The 22097-nt window shown below is 41.8% G+C and overlaps 1 long non-coding RNA gene across 2 annotated transcripts in view; it reads left to right on the top strand.

Annotated features, from left to right (window-relative positions):
* Window positions 1-2774: 2774 nt before the first annotated feature.
* The window catches only part of LOC138928932 (uncharacterized), a 274995-nt gene continuing 255672 nt past the window's right edge, over window positions 2775-22097 (top strand). Inside the window, exon 1 of one of the 2 annotated variants that reach the window (XR_011445340.1) lies at window positions 2775-2845. This is a non-coding gene — a long non-coding RNA (uncharacterized lncRNA). The other variant, XR_011445341.1, reaches the window with a different exon arrangement.

The following is a 22097-nucleotide window of genomic DNA, read 5'->3' as shown; positions in this document are numbered from 1 at the left end:
GCCCCGAAGGCGCCACGCCGCTGGATCACTCCGAGCGTGGGCGTGGGCGTGGCCGCTGGATAACTCCGGGCCACTCGTCTCGCTGCTGGATCCCTCCGAGCGCTGACGCGGGCTTGACCGCTGGATTACTCCGGGTCGCCCAGCCTTCCCTGGTCAGATAATCCCATACCATAGTTCTTCCCCATTTTCTCCGTTAGCTGGCCAGAAATTATCGGCGCTTCTCCGTTCTGGGTGTCTCACAAATTATAAATTTTGTGAGGGGACTCTGGGCCGCTGAGGATCACCCCGGCCGCCCAGACGCTTCCTTACATATAAAATAAATAAATCTAATATAAATATATTGGTAAATAAAAACGCATGCAAAATTAGGACAGTATTCTATAAGTATGTAACTATATAAATAAATAAGTAAACAAAAATAAAAATAAAAAAATATTAATAAAGACGCATGCAAAATTATTGCTACACTATATAGAAGACTATATGCTAAGTTTCATTCAGATAGCTTTAAAACTGAGGGACTAGACAGACGGACGGACAGACGGACATGGCTAGATCGACTCGGCTGTTGATGCTGATCAAGAATATATATACTTTATGGTGTCGGAAACGTCTCCTTCACTGCGTTGCAAACTTCTGACTGAAATTATAATACCCTGCAAGGGTATAAAAACGAGCACAGAGATTTGAACTTACGCGCGAAGACGGCAACGCTGTTACCGATAGTGGCAGCGTCTGGCAACACTGAAATTGATCGTGGCAGCGCTGCCGGCAGAAGTGGTTCACGGCCACACTGCAGAAATTAGGTCAATTAATTCTCGGAAAATTCTGAAGCTATCAAGTCGTGCCGCTCCGAAAGTAAAGTCGAAAGTACAAGTGCCAAACCGCGTGTCCGCGTCGGGAACAACTATCCTTCAGGACCTTCAAGGACATCAAGTCAAGGGTGAGCATGGCCGCCGGCCATTAAATATATTCGGGATTTATCCCGCGCCCGCCGCCAGCAGTTTATTTTCCAAATAAAATAAAATACAATTAAAAACATGTGCCAAATTCTGATTGCGCGTTTTTCCCGTCTTCGTTCGCGGGCCGGTGCCTTTGGCCAGCAGTGACCAAATCCCCTCCTGCTTTCCCCGTAGCACCGGAGTAATTCTGGGTGCGGGCGAAAGCCCGACGGGAACAGGAGCCCGTGGCTGCTGGATTCTTCCGAGCCCGGACTAGCTGCGCTAGGCCGCCGGTTCCCCTTCCCCTTGCCCGTCAGAGAGCCATCCCGCCGCTGGAGTATTCCGGGCGCGGATCGGGATTGGTAGCTGGATAATTCCGGACCAAACGTCCCGCCGCTGGATTTTTCCGGCGCGGACGTAGACATCGGCTGCTGGATTTCTCCGAGCCTTTGTTTTGCCCAACGGACGCCACGCTGCTGGATTCTTCCGAGCGTGGGCGTGGGTGTGGCTGCTGGAGTATTCCGAGCCCTCTGATTCATCCCGCCGCTGGAGTATTCCGGGCGAGGATTCGGGGCTGGCTGCTAGATTTTTCCGAGCCAGTGGTCCCGCTGCTGGATTCATCCGAGCGTGGACACAGGCATTGGCTGCTGGAGAACTCCGAGCCATTGTCCTGCCCCGAAGGCGCCCCGCTGCTGGAGCATTCCGATCGCGGGCGTGGGCGTGGCCGCTGGATTATTCCGGGCCACCCGCCTCGCCGCTGGAGAATTCCGGGCGCAGATGCGGGCTTGACCGGTGGATTATTCCGGGTCGCCCATTATATATATTTTCTTCCCCTTTCCCCTCGCTAGCTGACTACATAATTATCGGCGCTTTTCCGTTCTGGGCGTCTCACAAATTATTAATTTTGTGAGGGGACTCTGGGCCGCTGAGGTTCACCAAGGCCACACAGACGCTTCCTACTAGTTCCTCAGTTTTAAAGCTATCTTCTTCTAAATACTCTCACTGTTATATGGCGGAACGGGCCGGATCGGACAACTATATCATATAGCTGCCATACAATTGATCTATAAGATTTTAGAAAACAAATTATAATTTGGATGTTTTTCAACATATTTTAATAATTTTTGAGATATGGCCATTTTTTATTATTTCAAAATTTCATATTTACTATATCTTATAGCTGCCATAGTTACGATCGGGAAATTAATTTAAAAAAAGTATAACTTAGTTGATTTTTAACGTATTTTCATCATTTTTGAGATCGGGCCATTTCTTATTATTTCATAGTTTCGGTAGATGCATAGAAAAATGTTTTGCGTGATTTTTAGCATTTAAATTTATAATGCTTATTATACATATTAGATATTTTAAATATAAAATATAGTGTTTTTTATACCATTAAACTTTTTTTGTTTTAATTTCATCAAATGATCTAATGATCTAATTGCAAACTGCAAGGGTATACAAACTTTCTAACACAGTTATCTTCCTTTCTTGTTTTACTAAAAAAATTGGTATTATTCCGAATCGATTAAACTACAAACTAGAGGTTATTCTTAAGTCTGTTAGATATAACAGAAGGAATTCGAACTCGTGACGATTTTCCGAAAGTGAAAACTAAAATGGAAAAATTTAATCCATGTAGTGGAAATTAAAACAGGCCTAAGTATTAAAAAAAAAGAAACACCTAAGGCTAATAGTACAATCACCATATTGTTTGAATCTTAAGACCACCCTAATTACATATTTAAATTTATGTATTTATATATATATATATATATGTATATAAATATATAAGTTATACTAAAATAAAAATAAAATAAAATAGTTTTCAAAAACTTATACGGCATCGGATTTAAAAAAAAAATTTAATTTTCGTGTTCGACAAATGAACAATTATATAAGTAACTAATGTTTACAACAAGACATTTAAATAAGAACTTGATGAAATTAGATTTGGGAGTTGTATGCCATAGTTGTAGTTTAATCCTAAACACCTAAGAATCAGCGACGGATACAGTGGTGGGGGGGGGGGTCGGTTGAAGGGGGTGATCTCCTTATCTTCCAAAGGGAGGTGAATCCTTATTTGACCATATACTGTATTGATTGATTTACAACTTGAGATTCACTTATCCAATTTATCTAAATTTTACTTAGTAAAGTTCTCGTTCACTTTGCGTGGGCATGTAGCTTTTCTGTTTAATGTTTTCAATTCAATTTAAAATCATAGTTTTTTTTATTCTGCCGTTGTTTTTTGTCTTCTCCTCTTGAGGAGAGTTCCGTTATCAGGCCTGGACTACCAGCCGAAATTGGCAAGGCAGACAACCAGTCTGCCTTATAGTTTAGATTATCTATTAATTACCTGGCCAAAGCTCTAATAACTTTAAAATACTTATGTATGCTGGCGTCGTCAAACTTTGCGTGCAATATAGGGCATTGCTTGCCAGTGGGATTTACAAACTGATCTTAGTAATTTCCAAACATGGTGCCACGCAAGCATAATAAGATTTAACAGCTCAATATGCAAACTAATGACACATTCTAGTTAAACAGCTACTCTTCGAAAAGAATTACTATAGTTGTTCGTCTGCATCCTAAACTTGACTTTATAAGGTTCATGGAACTAAACTTTTAACTCCTCGATGTTTAAACTGGGACGCAGAATGAAGGTTACGCGAGCTTAAATTTTTTCAGCAGGGAACACAGAGAGCTGAAGCTTATGCTAAATTGTAAAAAGTCATTAATTGTTTTTCAAGAAATAAGTCTTCAAAAAAGAAAAGAAGATTTATTATTGAAAAAGAATGCGGTCTGCATTAAGATACATTTATGGGTTCAGGACCGATAATTGTTGGGCGAATTTAACCATTTAAATCATAAACTGTCGTTTATACCATCAACTTCCTCCAAACAAATGTTATAAAAATCGCGCAAAAAAAAAAATACGTTTAAGATAATTCATTTTTGTACCCTTGCAGGGTATTATGATTTCAGTCAGAAGTTTGCAATGCAGTGAAGGAGACCTTTCCGACCCTATAAAGTATATATATTCTTGATCAACATCAACAGCCGAGTCGATCTAGCCATGTCCGTCTGTCCGTCCGTCCGCCTGTCTGTTTCTACGCAAACTAGTCCCTCAGTTTTAAAGCTATCTGAATGAAACTTTGCATATAGTCTTCTATATACTCTCACTGCTATATATGTCGGAACGGGCCCGATCGGACGACTATATCATATAGCTGCCATACAAATGTTCGATCAATTTTTAGAAAAAAAATTATAACTTGGCTGTTTTTCAAAATTTTGGCAATATTTTTGGGATATGGCCGTTTTATATTATTCCAGAATTTTGGTAAAAATTTTATGAAAATCGGACGACTATATCTTATAGCTGCCATAGGAACGATCGGTAAATGAGTAGGAAAAATATTCAGGCCTGCTCCGGTAATCGTAAAATTTTTTCGATTTCGTTTTGGGCGAAAACGAACCGTTTTGGTTTTTAGCTGCTCCGGTTTTCGGCAAATTTCTGCTATCGGATGTTTCGATTTCTCATCGTTTCTCACTGCTCAACCAGCTAACTTGTGTTGTTGGTAATAAGCAAACAACATAAACTACTGCCTATTATATTTACAATTGCCCTTTTTCTAAGCCAGAAAAAGGCAAAAAATTGTAGAATTAAGCAAATCCAGGCACCTAAGATGCTGCCACACTTTTCACAGTTTTAATTCCGGTGGTCTCAAATAATTATTTGGTTAATTTGGACCATTTAAGTAATCACATTAAATAGCATTATTTATAAACAACCATTTTGGCGGTCCTTTAAAGTTATTAATGTATTCATTTATATTTTATAAGTATTTTTAACTGGCTGTTTCGTTCCACCAACAATATGGCAACCTTGGCGATAACTTTTTGAGGTGAACCTATCGACCTATCGCCAAAACGAGAAAACTGGTTGAACACGGCAAAACTTTTGTTGTCAAATCTGAGGTGGGGTCAGAAATAAATTTTATTAAAAATAACTACCTGCCAGACTGATCTTGTGGTGGTGTGGAATAAACATCAATATAACACTGAGTAAACTATTATTTTCCTTTTGTAAATAAGATCTGATTTCATATAAAAAAAGCCATTTACTTTTCATTCCGGCCAGAAAAAGGTGCCCGTTTTTAAAATCGAACAAATCTTTCGATTTCGATTACCGGAGCACCAATTTCTCATTTTCAAAAACGAAAACGAAAAATTCTTGCCGTTTTCGATTACCGGAGCAGGCCTGATTATAACTTCGTTGTTTTTTGACATATTCTTATCTACTTTTAGAAATGAGCTTCTTTTATTATTTCAGAATTGTGGTAAAAGTTTTATGAAAATCGGAGAACTATATCATACAGGTGCCATATAAACGATCGGTAAATGTAGAGACAATGTAAAGCTGGGAATGTAAAACTGTAACTGTCAAACTGTAAACATAATAAGTATAGGTAAAATGTTATGAAACTCTGTTTTGTGTGTGTTTTCAGCATTATAATTTATAATATAAATATCAAAACCAATCTGCAAGGGTATACAAACTTCGGTGTGCCGAAGTTAGCTTCCTTTCTTGTTTTTTTTACTATTATTTATTTGCATCTGAAGAAATGTCTTAAAATATATATGTAGATATGTGATTATACTTTATTGATAATATGCGGTTATATATATGATAATTGACAAATGACAACTGCGACGATTCAATTACAGCGTTTTGGTTTACAGCTTTTAAACTACTTTCGGCTATGGGTTTCTGCTTCTGCTTTCAACTTATACGGCTCTTGATCTGCTTTTCTCCGACAACTTTTGCACACGTTCTCTTGCTTAGCAGCTCCTCGACGACACTGCCAACTCTTCTCTCTCAAACCCATACTGCTAACTCCTCGATATATCGGCTGCTAACATTCGGTCATCCTGCTCCTCGTCGTCTGTCTCAGACGACATCAAGTCTTCATTTGCTGCAACATATCTCCATAACTTGACATTATCTACGCTTGTGGATGTATAATTCGGCCCTTCAAAATCGGCAGCCTTCTTGACTTCATAGCGGCCACAGCGTTTGACCTTTACCACTTCGTAAGGACCAAGAAAAGAATTGGCCAGTTTCCTACCGGCGACGAACTGCGTCCGCTTAATAGCGACCAAGTCTCCTTCTTTATATGTGGCCTCCTTCTTTCTCTTCTTGTCATAATTTTGCTTATACACATCCTGGGCTTTCTGTATCTCCATCCTAGCTTCGCGACGCATTTCCTGTCTTTCCATCTCAAAGTCTTCCATCAGTTCCTGTTCCAGAATTGAAGTTAGCTTGTCTGTAATGTTGGTCAGCATCTTCGTACCAAACATAAGCTCAAACGGTGCTTTCTGTGTAGTCGAATGAATATGCGAGTTGATTGCTTTTTGTACATCGGCGACGAACCTATACCATTTTGTTGTATCATCTGCAGAAAATTTACTAATAATGGACAGGATTACGCGATTGACTCGCTCTATCTGGCCGTTGCCTCTAGCCACTCCAGTTGTTATCCATACGTGCTGAATGCCATTCTGTTTGACGAATTCCTCAAAAGCGTCTGAAGTGAAAGCTGCACCTCTATCAGTCACGATGCGAGCAGGAAATCCAAATATTTTTGACCATTCTTCCAGCTTTTTGATAACTTCATCGGCCCCTGTAGATTTTGTAGCAAACAACCACACGAACTTTGAAAATCCACCGACCATTGCAAAAATGTATTTGTACAGTTTCGCCGTAGAATCCATTGGGCCTAGATGATCTAGATGCAGCGTCTGTAACGGTTGACCTCCTTTGCCTATGCAGTTCAGATAACCTTCCTGTATACCTGTCTTCTTATTGGTCATTATGCACTTTATGCATGTGGCGATAACCTGGGACACCTTCCGCTCCATGTGTGGGATAAAAAATTGCTGCTGCAGGCTGTGCATTGTTTTTGTTAACGCAAAATGTCCATCTGAATGAGCTCCAGTTATAATTTCATGTTCCATTGCCTTGGGTACAACTATTAGATCACGTCCATCCATATGCTTGTACAAAACATCGCCTTTCAGTTTATACTCTTGGTATGGTCCTTTCTCCAGGATACATAAGACTGCATTAATGAACTCGTCCATTCGTTGTGCTTTCTTAAGACGGGCTGATATTTCTGTTCCCACCAGCAGAATACTTGGAAATCGGCTTAAGCAGTCAACATGTTTCATCCGATCAGCGCTACGATTCCCACTGCAAGCGAATAATCCTGTAAGGACAAAATCCATTGAGCAACCTCGCGAGGAACATCTTTCTTCTTGATTGTTTGAGTAAACGCCGCGCAGTCAGTTACCAATACGAAGTTAACACCCAGCAAGTAGTGTCTAAACTTCTCGATCGCCAAATATGCTGCTTTGACCTCCAGGATATAACTGTGTCGTTTGGAATCGCTTTCCGAGGTCTTCTTGCTCCAGAAAAATATTGGGTGAAGATTCTGCCCAAACCGCTGCAGCAACGTCGCGCCAAAGCCATCTTTCGATGCGTCTGTATGTAGTTCTGTGTGTGCATTCTGCGAATAGATGCGAAGAACTGGTTCTTGGCAAAGGCTAGCCCTTAGCTGATTAAATGCGTTCAGCTCCTCGGTATCCATCTGAAATTCGGCATCCTTTTTCAGCAGGTTTGTTAGTGGTCTTGCTATGTGTGCGTATCCTTTTATGAACTTGCGAAAGAATCCAGTCAGACCCAAGAACGACTGCACTGCTTTAACATTTGCCGGGACAGCAAATTGCTTCACTGCTCGAGTTTTTTCGAAGCCTGGCCAAATCCTTCCGTTTTCAACTGTATGTCCAAGGAAATCGATCTTGCTTTCAAGGAAACGGCACTTTTTCCATTTTATGATTAATGAAAAACGAGCAGCAACCTCCAGGACTAATTTCAGCTTCTTCAAGCACTCGTCTGCTGTCATGCCGTATATTATTATGTCATCCATATAGATTTGCATAACATCTCGGAAAACCAGATCTTGGAAAACGGCGTTTATAAAACGTATGAACGTTGCTGGCGAGTTTGTGAATCCAAAGGGCGTCTTATTGAACTCAAACAGGCCCTCCTTCGTTATGAAAGCTGTGTATTTTCGACTCTCCTCTTCTACCGGAACGTGGAAAAAACTGTTTTCCAAATCCATCACAACAAACAGCTTCGCTGCCTGCAGCTTCTCGAGGACATCATCCATAAGCGGCACGGGAAAGCAGTCCTTTAAAACCATGGCGTTGAGTTGACGAAAATCAACGCAGACTCTGTTGGATCCATCCTTCTTTTTGACGATGACGACTCTGCTGGCAAAATTCGACGTCGACTTTCGTACTACTCCGCTTTGCAGCCATTCCGCAACTTGATCGCGGATCGCTTCGCATTCAACCATAGAGTACCGGCTGGGCTGCTGTTTAAATGGTGTCATCTTCTCCTTTGGCACAATTTTCAGCTCGATTGGGCTTTTAGCAGCGGGCGATTCCGGCTTATAAGACATAACCATGGATCGTATCACTTGTTCGAACTGCGGAGGAGTATGGATTTCAATATCGGCTTCGACAACATTATATATACTTAGCTCATTGTGCGCCTCTTGTTCCACCGGCGCAACCTTCTGAGAAAAGTGAAAGCCATCCTTATCCAAAACGACGCAGAATTTGGACATAAAATCGTAGCCCAGCAGACCGTTGTACTCCAGTTTGTCATCCGGCACCACGACGAATTTCTGCTGAAACATTTTTCCGGAAACATTTTAAACACGCTGGCTTTAACGATGGACACATCGGCACCTGTGTCAACCAAGCAATCGATGGCGACTTTATTGATGACAACACATTTAAGGCGGTTATTGTCACGTATCACTTTTACGCTAGGCACAGCTTTTGGGCAGTTTCTCGACATGTGACCAGTTTCACCGCACTTGAAACATTTAGTTGCAGATTGACAATCCTTCCTGAGATGTGCTGTTGACCCACAATTGAAACAATGCACTGCTCTTCCAGCATAGTCTGGTTTTTTTCCTGCTCCGGCTGTATGCTTATGCACTGGTTCGCGTTGTGTCATCTGCTCGAATATTGCATACTGGCTCTGTAGTTCATCATACGACTTGCAACTGTACATGCTGTATTTGTACTCGTTTTTAATGTTCAAGCCGTCGACGATGTACCGAATAACTGACATTACATCCACGCCATCAACGAGCGCTGCAATTTGCCTCATCTGCAGAACATACTCGTGGAACGAGTCAGCTTCTTGTTTCTTTCTCTCACCCAGCTTCTTATGTACATCAGCGCTAGCGTATGTACGTTTAAATTCAGCGATCAACACACTTTTCAGCTCATTGTATGTTCCAACGAAGACTGTGTTCAAGAACAAAGCTGCTGCTTTGGTCATTTTACTGCGAGCTTGTACATAACGCTGCTTTTCATCCAAGATGTAGGCATCTGCATTTTTTTCAAAGTTCACAAACCACTGCTCTACCGGAATATTTTGTCCATCAAACTCCGGTACCACCTTCGAAAAACTTTCTGGTGAAATTATACTGGTGCTTTGTGCTTTCTGAGCATTTTGGCATTGTAAGCTTAAAAACTTCACTATTTCCTCCAGATTTTTACTGTTTTGCAAAACTTGTTGTTCCATCGTTGGGGTTTTCAGTTGATTCAAAGCCAATTTGTCGTCTTCCCTTTGTGCTTCTGCTTCCGCCATATACTTATTCTTTTCGCCAACTGTAAATCGAGTGTTATATGGTTGTCTCTGTTGCACTGCTCGTTTCGGTGGTTCTAACGGCTTTTGTACGGCTAGAGGCTTGGTTTCAATTTTCTGTCTCTGTTGCACTGCTGGTTTTGGTGCGGCTTTTCTCGGTGTGTTTGCGGCTTTTTTCGGAGTACTTCCTTTTTTCATATTCCACTGCACGTTTTTGAAGAAATACGAGTTAGCATAACTTTTCTAACAGCGTCGACACAATTAACTGTTCATCTGCGCAAGTTTCGACACGGTTGAGCAAGGTTGAGCCCCCAAATGTAGATATGTGATTATACTTTATTGATAATATGCGGTTATATATATGATAATTGACAAATGACAACTGCGACGATTCAATTACAGCGTTTTGGTTTACAGCTTTTAAACTACTTTCGGCTATGGGTTTCTGCTTCTGCTTTCAACTTATACGGCTCTTGATCTGCTTTTCTCCGACAACTTCTGCACACGTTCTCTTGCTTAGCAGCTCCTCGACGACACTGCCAACTCCTCGATATATCGGCTGCTTACATATATATAAAATATAACAGCTGGGGCAGCAAGCCATATGTTTGCTCAGTAGCTTTTGAAATATGTTTGCTACAGCGTAGGGTGTTACTGAAAGTAAATCCTAAGTTCAGTCCGGTCTCCTCAAATCGAATCAGCGTGCCATTGATAACTAAATTTGGGATGTTTGTTGTATCAATCGGTTTTTTGGCAATTACTATGCACATTAATTTACTAACATAGGATATAAACTCTAGCCATCACCACTTGCCCATTTATAGATTACATTAAGCAGACTGCTAACACAAACGAACTTTACATTCAGAGCAAAGACTAGGAAAATAAGGATTGATCCTTGAGAACACCACAAGTGAGTTGGCCAAAACTGGAAATTCGATCACCTGAAACTACGGCCTGTAGCCTACCATAAAGATAGGATTCCCTGAACCGAACTTCTGTACTCGAAAAACTAAAAAGGTTTTTAAGTTTAGCACTAAGAATGTGGTGATTTACGGAATTAAATGCTTTACTATGTCCAAGAAGGGTTATAAAATCCTCCACGATATTTGATATTGCACTAGTGCAACTTTTCTTTTTCATAAATCTCGAATGCTTCTGAGAGAAGAACGAGTTCTTTTCAAGAAACTTCTGTAAGATAACATGTGTGTGGGTTGAATTAGTTAAGTTTCAGTCAATATATTTTGTTTTTGGATTTTTGACTGTGCGAAACCGTTGTTATTGCCAATTACAGTAACACTTATGTGTGTATTTTGTTGTTGTTTTTGAGACTGGAAAGTATTGTCAGCTGTAGTCAAGATTCTGTTCGTTTTACATGGCTCAGAGAGAGAGAGAGGGACAGATAGAGGGAGAGAGAGAGAGAGAGAGAAAGAGAGAGAGAGAGGGACAGATAGAGGGAGAGAGAGAGAGAGAAAGAGAGAAAGAGAAGTACATTAGGGTAGGTCCATGATACAACTATACAAGGTAGTCCACTCGGCAAAACCATAGTCCCCTGATATAAGTGCGAGTGAAATAGCATTTAATAGTTAGTCAATCACGCATTCGACCTTCATCGAGTGCAGACGTGCTTACGGACGACCGCTACGCGGGGTTTATTCCCGAAGTGTTTTTTCATGGTGAAAAAGTAAATTCGGAACTCTAAACTACGTACTGTCAGTTAGGCCAAGCCCTACAGTGCGTATGACATACGGACACTAGTGCGTGAGACGTGTTTTTGAGCTGCAAAGTTCATTTATATGGTGCCACGCGTAACAAGCTCCAAATAATGAGCGGCGATCAAAAGAATGAGCGTAGAACCTCTGTAAACCAAAGAAACGGTGTTTTCTCTTATTTCTCAACTCGCGATATCGAAACAGAAAAAACGTCTACCAAGCCCAGCCCGGCTCTACTGAACGCCGACTGCACGAGAGCGCGCTCTTGCGCACCCGCCCTACTCATTCCTACATCTTGGAGCTCCCAATGCCAAACCCCACCACCACCGACTTCGATGGAAGACGCACCAACAACAAGCAGAGCTGCAATTTCTGCAAACGCAGCAAAAGCAACAGCAACAACTAAACCAACGACCAATATTGCGAAATCGGTGCCAACGGCCGCAGCGCCAAATTCAATGGTAACAAAAACCGTGAACTCCGATAAGCAACAAGCGGTTCCGACCATACAGACTGGCATGGATCGCTACATCCAGATTAAGCGTAAGCTTAGCCCACATAACACGGTTGGTAACAAGCCAAAGATCAACCGTGTCACCAAAAGCTACGACCCAAACAACTCCAACAAGTTTTCTCCGCTAGCAGCTGATGAGAATAACCTAGCAGAGCCGGATCAGGAGACTCAAAAACACCCAAAGCCCCCACCCATTTATATTAGGGAGAAAAGCTCAAACGCCCTGGTCAACAAAATTGTTGCGCTGGTCGGGGACGGAAACTTTCATGTTGTTCCGCTTATTAAAGGGAACATTTGCGAAACAAAAATTTAAACCAAAACAGAAGAACACTTCCTGGCTGTGTCAAAATACCTGGAATAATGCAAAAAGAATTTTTACACCTACCAACTGAAAAGCAGCAAGGGACTGCAGGTCGTGTTAAAAGGAATTGAACCAGACGTCGCCCCCTCTGAGATAATGGAAGCCCTGAAAGGCAAGGGTTTTCTTGCCAAGAATGTCAGCAACATTATAAATAAAAACAAAAAGCCGCAACCACTCTTCAAAGTTGAACTGGAGCCAGAAAGTAAAACCCTGAAGAAGAATGAAGTTCACCCGATCTACAAGTTGCAGTTCCTATTGCATCGAAGAATCACCGTGGAAGAACCACACAAACGCAACGGTCCTGTGCAATGCACAAATTGCCAGGAGTATGGACATACAAGGACATACTGCACCCTTCGGTCAGTCTGCGTAGTCTGTGGAGACTTCCACAATTCCGCACACTGCCCTGCGAACAAAGAAGACCCAAAAACGAAAAAATGCGGAAACTGTGGTTGAAATCACACAGCTAACTACAGGGGCTGCGTGGTCTACAAGGAGCTGAAGAGTCGCATGCGACGAGCAACAGCTACACCTCAACAAAATACACAAAATGTGTATTAGATTCAAAAACTACTCCAGACGTATTCTTTGCCAAAGCAGCCAGATCCTCTTTTGGTCCGCTAAATGCCCCCACGGGCATCTCCTACGCTGAAGCTCTACGAACAGGTATGCAAAATCCTCCCCCCTCAAGCTCGGTAAACTCTCAGCAGGCCCCAGGGCAGTCACAAAACAACCTGGAATCCATGATGGTGACCATGCAACAAAGTATGATGGAACTCATGTCATTTATGAAAACGACCATGCAAACGCTTGTCCAAAATCAGAATATGGTGATACAGTTGCTTGTAGCACAACAGTCGAAATAATCAATGTCTAATCTACGTATATCCACGTGGAATGCCAACGGCGTCTCACCGCATAAACTTGAACTAACACAATTCCTAAATGAAAACCACATCGACGCCATGCTACTGGTTGAAACGCACCTCACAAGCAGATACAACTTCCATATAAGAGGTTATACCTTCCACCGCACAGATCATCCAGATGGTAAAGCCCATGGCGGGACCGGCATCCTTAATGCAACAAATTACTTGCAAGCTACGTCCATTAAAGTGCAGTCAGGAAACGGCAACCTTTGCATTGCTGCTGTCTACTGCCCACCTCGCTTTACAATCTCCGAAGGCCAATTCATGGACTTTTACAACTCTCTTGGAGATCGTTTCATAGCTGCAGGAGATTACAACGCCAAGCACACGCATTGGGGATCCCGCCTCGTGACCCCCAAGGGAAGACAACTGTATAACGCTCTCATCAATGTGAGAAATAAACTGGACTACGTTTCCCCTGGTACCCCCACCTATTGGCCAGCAGACCCCAGAAAGATACCTGATCTAATTGACTTTGCGGTGACAAAAAACATCCCACGCAATCTAATAAACGCCAAGGCCCTTCCGGACCTTTCTTCAGATCACTCGCCGCTGATGATAACCCTCCTTCAAAGCCCAGAAACTACGGATCGCTCTCACAGGTTGACGTCGCACAGAACAAATTGGATGAAATACAAAAAGTATGTGAGTTCCCACATAGAGCTAGCCCCCCAGCTCAATACTGAAGCCGACATCGACTCCACCACCTCCGCTCTGGAAGAGGTACTTGTGACTGCAGCCAGGATCTCAACACCACAACAGAAGGATGTGCAAAAAATCAAATTCAAAACGAACCAGCAGATTGAACAGCTTATCCAAGAAAAGAGGCGTCTGCGACGGGCGTGGCAAAAGAATAGATCGCCATGCTCAAAGCAACGTCTAAATGAAGCCACACGCAAACTAAGCCGGGCCCTGAAGCAAGATGCCGAAAATGCACAATTAAGATATATTGAGAAACTCTCGCCAACCAGCACAAAGCATCCCTTATGGAGAGCTCACCCAAACTTAAGCTCTCCGACTGAAACCATTACCCCGATTAGAAAATCATCTGGTTGTTGGGCCCGCAGCGACAAAGACAGAGCCGAAACTTTTGCCTCACATCTCCAGGGCGTTTTGCAGCCGAACCCTGCTGCACATCCATTTGAACTACCGCAAAACCAAACTGAAACGGAATCTACTCCAGCATCATTTCGTCCGAACGAGATCACGAAGGTCATCAGGGAACTGAAGCCGAAAAAGGCTCCCGGCGATGACCTAATAACTCAAAAAATGATAATTGAACTTCCGAACTGTGCTATTGAGGTCATCTGTAAAATCTTCAATGGGATCATAAGTCTCGGCCATTACCCAACTAAATGGAAAAAATCTATAATTATAATTATACCGAAGCCCGGATAAGACCACACGATTCCATCATCCTACCGACCAATAAGTCTACTATCATGCTTGTCCAAGTTATTTGAAAAATGCCTACTAAAGCGCATAATTCCTTATCTGGGAGCTCACAACATCATCCCAACTCATCAATTTGGCTTCAGAGAAAAGCATGGAACTATAGAGCAAGTTAACAGAATAACATCAGAAATTCGCACAGCCTTCGAACATCGAGAATATTGCAGCGCAATATTTCTAGACGTCTCTCAAGCATTCGACCGCGTCTGGCTCAATGGCCTCATGCACAAAATGAAAACACTCTTGCCGGCATACACACACAAATTACTTGAGTCGTATCTCTACAACAGAGTCTTCGCAGTGAGGTGCAACGCAACAACATCCGGCACCTATTCAATTGAAGCTGGAGTTCCACAAGGAAGCGCACTTGGGCCTACCCTATTTGTCCTATACACAGCGGATATCCCCACAAGCGACCAGCTAACACTATCCACTTTCTCTGACGACACTGCGATCCTCAGCCGTTCCAGATGTCCAGTCCGGGCAACAACCCAGCTCGCCAACCACCTCAAGGTAGTCGAGAAGTGGCTATCTGATTGGCGTATTAAAATAAATGAACAAAAGTGTAAGCACATAACGTTCACTCTCAACAGACAAACATGCCCTCCGCTCTACCTGAACAGCACGCAGATCCCCGAAGTCAACGTGGTAACGTACCTGGGCGTCCACCTGGACAGACGCCTAACATGGCGAAGACACATTGAATGCAAGAAAATTCATCTAAAACTAAAAGCCAGCAGCCTCCACTGGCTCATAAACTCCCGATCGCCCCTGTGTCTGGACTACAAGGTCCTGCTCTACAACTCCACACTGAAGCCAATATGGACGTATGGCTCCCAGCTCTGGGGGAACGCGTGCAGTACCAATCTAGACATCATACAGCGCGCCCAATCAATAATCCTGAGAACTATCACTGGGGCACCATGGCATATTCGCAACGAACACATCCACAGGGATCTCGGCATTCCTGCATTTAAGAACGAAATAGAAAAACAAAAAGCGTCATACAAGGAAAACACTCCACCCATCCAAATCCTTTAGCAAGGGACTTGATACGAGTTTCCAGACGAAGCCGCCTACTACGTAACGACCATCCAACCCAGCCATAATTAGTCAGGGCCATTTACTCTGTACCAGTCTCATGACTGCTAGTTAGGTAGTATTGTAAGATTTGATACACTTATTGTTAGTCTCATAAATGAGAAGATTCAATAAATAAAAGCAAAGCCAACAAAAAAAAAAAAAAAAAAAAAAAAAAGAAAGTTAGTGCGATTGAAATGGCAACATAGTGCTTGATTAACCCGTGCACGGTGCATGGGGCTAAAAGTTTCCTTAGTTATGACAAGAATAGTATTGTTTATAATTTTATTTTTATAAGTTTTGAATTTGACATAATTCTTTTTTGTTGTTTAACAGCTCTTGTTTAAGCTCTTAATTCTAAAGTATATGCGTATCTTAAAAGAAATTTCTTTTTTATATTACAACAGAAACTGCAAAAAGTCGTTTTTTTTCCTTGGCCACTTAAGGGTTAAAGCTCTGAAAAAAAAACATCGTCCGCACACAACCTTTCAGTTCGACAAGCAGGCACACACTGATATTAATGGACCAAAACCCGAACGACTTCGGCAGCCGAGTGGACTACCTTGTATAGTTGTATCATGGTTAGGTTAATCCGGACGGCCCTCGAGGGGCCACACATAGGCCAATATGGCCCATAGCTATCCGGGGAAATTCCTGTATGGACCTAGAGACTATTTATGCGGGTTTCGAGATCCTTAAATATCAAGTTGTTTTTCGCCTGACTTCCTCCTGGAGGCATCTTCTAGCGATGCCAGAACTGAAGAGCCTAGTTATCTCATTCTTGCCCTCGTTAGGGCCGGACATTTGCAAATGAGAAGCTCCAAGGTTTCGGTTGCCTCGGATTCATCACATTTCCGGCATTTGGCGTTGTCGGTAATACCCAACTTGACTGCATGTGCAGCAGACAGGCAGTGACCTGTTACCCACTAACATTCTGCAGTCCTTCCGCGGAAGATGAAGCACGTAGTAAGTTAGTTTCTCGTTGTGCTCTTTACACATGATTTTTGATATTCTGCAGGTTGCGGAATTACTCCTCCACCTGCTTTTTGCGCTTGCGGGGTCTGAACATTATATGCCCGCTCCAACACATCCATCCATCTTGGAGCCGTCAGTGTATATATGGAGGTATAGAGCATGGTCCTGTCCTGACTTCCAGTTATTTGGTCCCATGAATACTGTTGTGTTTACATCCGGGCACGTTCTGGGTATCATGTAGTCAGAAGTAATGCTCATGTCTCGACCAATTGAACTGTGCCCGAATCCTTTTAGTTTCCTGCTGTGAGTTGCGCTTGGATATCTAGGGGATATATATACCGATTATGGTTTCGAGTGCATTGGTAGGGGTTGACCTGAGGGCCCCTGATATGCAGAGAAGTGCCTGCCCCATAAGCATTTTATACGTTTTCTTCTCCATAGATTGCCAGCACACTAAGACTCCATACAGCAGAGGCGGACGCATCAGCGATATGTAGACCCAATGGATTAGAGCGGGTGAGAGGCTCCATGTGCTGCTCAGCATCTTCTTGGATGCATATAGCGCTATGGTGGCCTTTTTTACCCTCTCTACTTGTTTGACTTGTATTTTCGGGGTCAGCCTGGTTTTGTTAATTTTCGGGGGCATCCATTGCGGCACCTTGTATCTCTTCGTGAAGAGAATAAAGTCCGTCTTATTCGCGTTGATATTCCGCGTTGATAGTCCTACCTTCTCCGCCCACTCACATATCTCCCTGAGCGTTGTTTCCACGATCGAGCTGAGGGTCGATGGACAGACTCCCGTGATAATTATGCTTATGTCATCCGCATAAGCTGTTATCTTTGGTGCTTTCCTCTGGAATCTCTTGATTAGATCGTCTACCATCAGATTCCATAGGAGGGGCGACAGAATTCCACCTTGCGGCGAGCCTCTGTGCGCTCCTCTCACCATGCCCCAATCTTATTGTACCCGCCGGCAACTGAGAATATTTTTTATCCACAAGTTGATAGTGGGGGACGCGTTGGTCGCTTCTAGGCGATTCATTATTGCGTCCGTGCTAAAGTTGTTGAACGAACACTCCAAGTGCATATTCTAAGGAATATTGTTTAGGGCTCTCTCAATAGTGGCTACCAACGAATGTAGTGCCGTCTTCACTGATTTCCCCTTCATGTAGGCGTGCTGGTTGGTCGACAGTAGTCTCCCTACATCGTTCCTGATGTATAGGTCCAGCAGCTTTTCCAGAGTTTTAAGTAGAAATGAGGTGAGGCTTATCGGTCTGTAATCTTTGGGGCTAACGTGGCTGCTATGGGCAGAAAGACAACCCGAGAGGTCCTCAATTGGATAGGGATAGCATTAGTCCTGTTAGCGCCTCTTCGCTGCCCTCAGTCCACTGTCCGTCGTCGCGTTTGAGATGACTCTGTATGGTTGGCTGCTTCGATAGCAGCTTCCGGAGTCTGGCCATTTCCGGGGCAGTCTCTATATTGGAGCAGAAATTTCTCCATGAGTTTCTCTGCGCCTTGCGTATTTCCTTCTTGTAGTCCCTTATTAGGACGTTGTATTCCTCACTGATGTTATAATCTTTCGCCTGCTTGGCGATTTTGAAGAATTCTTTGAGTTTGTTGCGTCAGAATGAAAGGTCCTTATTCCACCAGGGAGGCCTGGTCCTCTTTTTCGTGTCCGATATAGGGCATAATGCGTAGTACGCATTTGGCAGTTCTTTGGAGAGGGTTTTTAGGGACTTTTCTATGTCTTCCGCGGAATCTACTATGCCCGGAGAGATCGATGGATGGTCTCTCAAGGACTCTCCATTCTGATACCAAAGTACCTTGTCCCCCTACAAGAGTAAGATCTAGCACGCCATGGCTAACGGCTCACTTCCTTAGGCTTTTTAGGGCAGAAGGAGTTGAACCGTAGACTTTGCTAGACACTAAGAGATACATTTTATTGTGATTGAATTTTCTAATAGTTTATTTGAACAACCGATAAATTGGTTGCAGCTGACAAGAACGAAGAATGCGTGTGTTCGATCTTAAGTCTATTTTGCGTTTATATTAGATTTCTAACATGATGACTCTTAGAGTCTAGCTTAACGAAGGGGCAAAGACGGGGCGAATTCACAAAGAGTGTGAGAGCTTTATTATGCCCACGCCATCGCCCTAAACTAAAATACACTTTACTTCAAAATTTTACAAAAATGCTAATTGAGCCAACACCGGCCCGGTAAATACCTTCACTGCTTCAACCAACTGACAGTGGCGTCAGTTTATGGATCCCTCTCCGGAATACGGCTCCATCGACGACCCTGACCATGCCGTCCTCCGCTGTTTAGCGCTTGTGGCAGGCAGAATGGCTGGCAAGAAAAAAAAATAAGGTGCTGCCATCTACATTTCGTTCCCCGCATTAAAGGAAGGAGGCAGAAGAAGAAAGTCGGGGTGTAGCTTTTACATGGAATGAGGCAACAGAGGATCTGTCAGTTTTGGGCCGATGACGTTGGGCTCGCCCGTGAGAGCAAAAAAGGTTCCCGATCCGATTTGGCAGTACCGAAGTTCAGTTCACCAAGGAGAAAGAAAACGGCAAAAAAAAATATCAAAATAATATTTGATATATCAGAAAAAAATCGATATATCAAATATTTTTGATATTTTTGTTTTATTATTATTTTTTTTTTATTTCAAGCTGCATAAGCAATAACCACTAAACATTAACTCACATACGATCTTAAATTATATTTTTAGATTTTTATTTTATATATTTATTAATAAATGAAAGAAAACAGTATTTATTTTTACTTTTTTTTGCTTTTTGTTCACGCCAGAAAGGCGCTTAATTTCGGGAGGCAGTGTGATCCCTCTCTCTCCTTTTCTCGCCCTCTTCCTCCGGACTTCCAGTCCAAAAAGCTTCCAATCCGCTCTCCCTAGCTTTAGTTTCTTTTGTATTGTTTAGTACGAATTTACCTTCGGCAATAAACAAATCGACGCACGTCGCGTAACACCCCGAAAAGTCCTACAGGTTCTTATTTCAAGTGCATTTCAGCTTAAAGCAGCCCCAACACTTTTATTTATATTAAAATCAAATCAGAACAAAAAATGATCTTATATGAAAGAAAGACAAAAACATGCTTAAATAATAATAAAGCAAACATTTTCATTATACCCTTGCAGGGTATTATAATTTCAGTCAGAAGTTTGCAACGCAGTACAGTAGACCTTTCTGACCCTATAAATTATATATATTCTTGATCAGCATTAACAGCCGAGTCGATCTAGCCATGTCCGTCTGTCCGTCCGTCTGTCCGTCCGCCTGTCCGTTTCTACGCAAACTAGTCCCTCAGTTTAAAAGCTATCTGAATGAAACTCTGCATAAAGTCATCTATATACTCTCACTGCCGTCGGAACCCGCCGGATCGGGCGACTATATAATATAGCTGCCATACAAATGTTCGATAAATTTTTAGAAAAAAAAATTCGAACTTGACTGTTTTTCAACATTTTTGCATAATTTTTCAGATATGGTCATTTTATAATATTTTAGAACTTTAGAATTTTTTATGAAAACAATTTCGTTGTTTTTCAACGTATTTTCATATACTCTGATTTATAGGCTTATTTTATTATTTCAGAATTTTGGTATACATTTTATGAAAATCGGACAACTGTCATATATCTGCCATAGAAACGATCAGTAGACGTAGAGAAAATGTAAAGCTGGGAATGCAAAACTGTAACTGTCAAACTGTAAACATAATAAGTGTAGGTAAAATGTAATGAACTAATATCTGCAAGGGTATACAAACTTCGGTGTGCCGAAGTTGGCTTCCTTTCTTGTTTTAGTTTCAGTTTCATTATTTCCGCCGAACTAAGGCTTTAACAGTACCTTATATGAAAGATAACAAATACATGTTTTCTTTCCTTGTCCCGATAAAAAGTGTAACCGCTTAAAATATCAAAAAATATCTCAAAAAATATCGATAAAATATGATAATTATTTAAAAAAAAAATATCACGATAAAAATATTTATATTTTCGCAAAAAATATCGATATATTGATATTTTGATATATTTTCGACATCCCTAGTAAGCGGCGATTTCAGGGATTCAGTGTCTGGCGGGTGTGCAAGTGTTTTTTTCTTAAGTTAGATTGGCGCTTAACAATGAGCCAAAACGTCGCACAGTAGCGCCTCTCGAACAAAAGCCGTTGCACAAATCGAAAAAGTCATAATCGCAAAATCGATTTAAACAATAAGAAATCAACAGAAAATTTCCCAAGGATTCCGAATCTGTAACCAAAAAAATTTTCAGATTTTTTTTGAGGAAGATATAAGCATTCAAAGTCGAAATTGTTTTCCGTGTATGCGTCATACAACAAAAAATAGGTAAATTAGTCGACTTTCAGGTAATATTACACAAAAACTACATAACCAATGGTCTTGTTTTTTTTTTAAGTGACAGGTATATTACCTCGTATTCAAATTAAAAAAAACGGTAGTTTTGTGTGGGCTTTTACAGGTAAATCGCTACCTGCCAGGTGTCAATTTTTTTTCACCTTTTTCTGCCTAAAGTAGTCTATAACTTCTGAAGCTGCCCAGAGCCGGCGACTACACTATGACTACGCACTGCGTGTATCTTTCCTGAATCAGAATCCGTTTAGAAAGTCTGCGTCCAGCTGCGACTCTGGCATTGCGAAGCAAAACACTGAAACAACTCAGGGTAAAATATACCAAAATACCGACACAATTTCATACAAACCAACAAAAAAATACTAACTGTAGCGCTCACGATTCTGTGGCGGTTAAACTTGGAACAAAAACACATTTTTTTTCAGTTTTCAAATTATTTTTATTTAAGCAAACACATTAAAATAAAGATAAAAATGAAATAAAAAATATTTTTAAAAAATTGTCTTCATTGAGAAAAAAATATTTATTCACTTTGATAACCTTTAAAAAGGCGAATTAGTGGGCGTGGCAGATTTTCCAATACATATGTTAATTTTACAACAATTACCTGTCAAATGGCGTTTAAATTATTTAGTTATCTTGTTTTGTTCAAAAGTTATGATTTTTGCATCGTAAAATGAGAAAAGGCGCTACTGTGCGTCGGTTCGAGACCTACGATTGGAGCCCACCTTTGCTAGACCAAATAAAGGGGAGAGGGCAAAGCGCGGATGCGCCATCCATAAAGTGCCGGAGTTTAATAAATTTCCCAAAAATAGTTAATTAAAATACATGGGTTTTTAGGGCTCAGTCAGTTTGAACGGCAGGTGGAGAACGGGGAGCTCTCCCTCTAGGCAAGTATCTAGTTGCCATACCAGGTGCAAATAAGAACGCAAATACTGTCGCTAAAGCAATTTTTGAATCATTTATTCTGCAGTAGTAATGAAGACATTCATTACGGAC

Source organism: Drosophila kikkawai, chromosome 3R (assembly GCF_030179895.1).
Source record: "Drosophila kikkawai strain 14028-0561.14 chromosome 3R, DkikHiC1v2, whole genome shotgun sequence".
Lineage (NCBI taxonomy): Eukaryota > Metazoa > Arthropoda > Insecta > Diptera > Drosophilidae > Drosophila > Drosophila kikkawai.
This window is presented reverse-complemented; position numbering and strand designations above follow the sequence as displayed.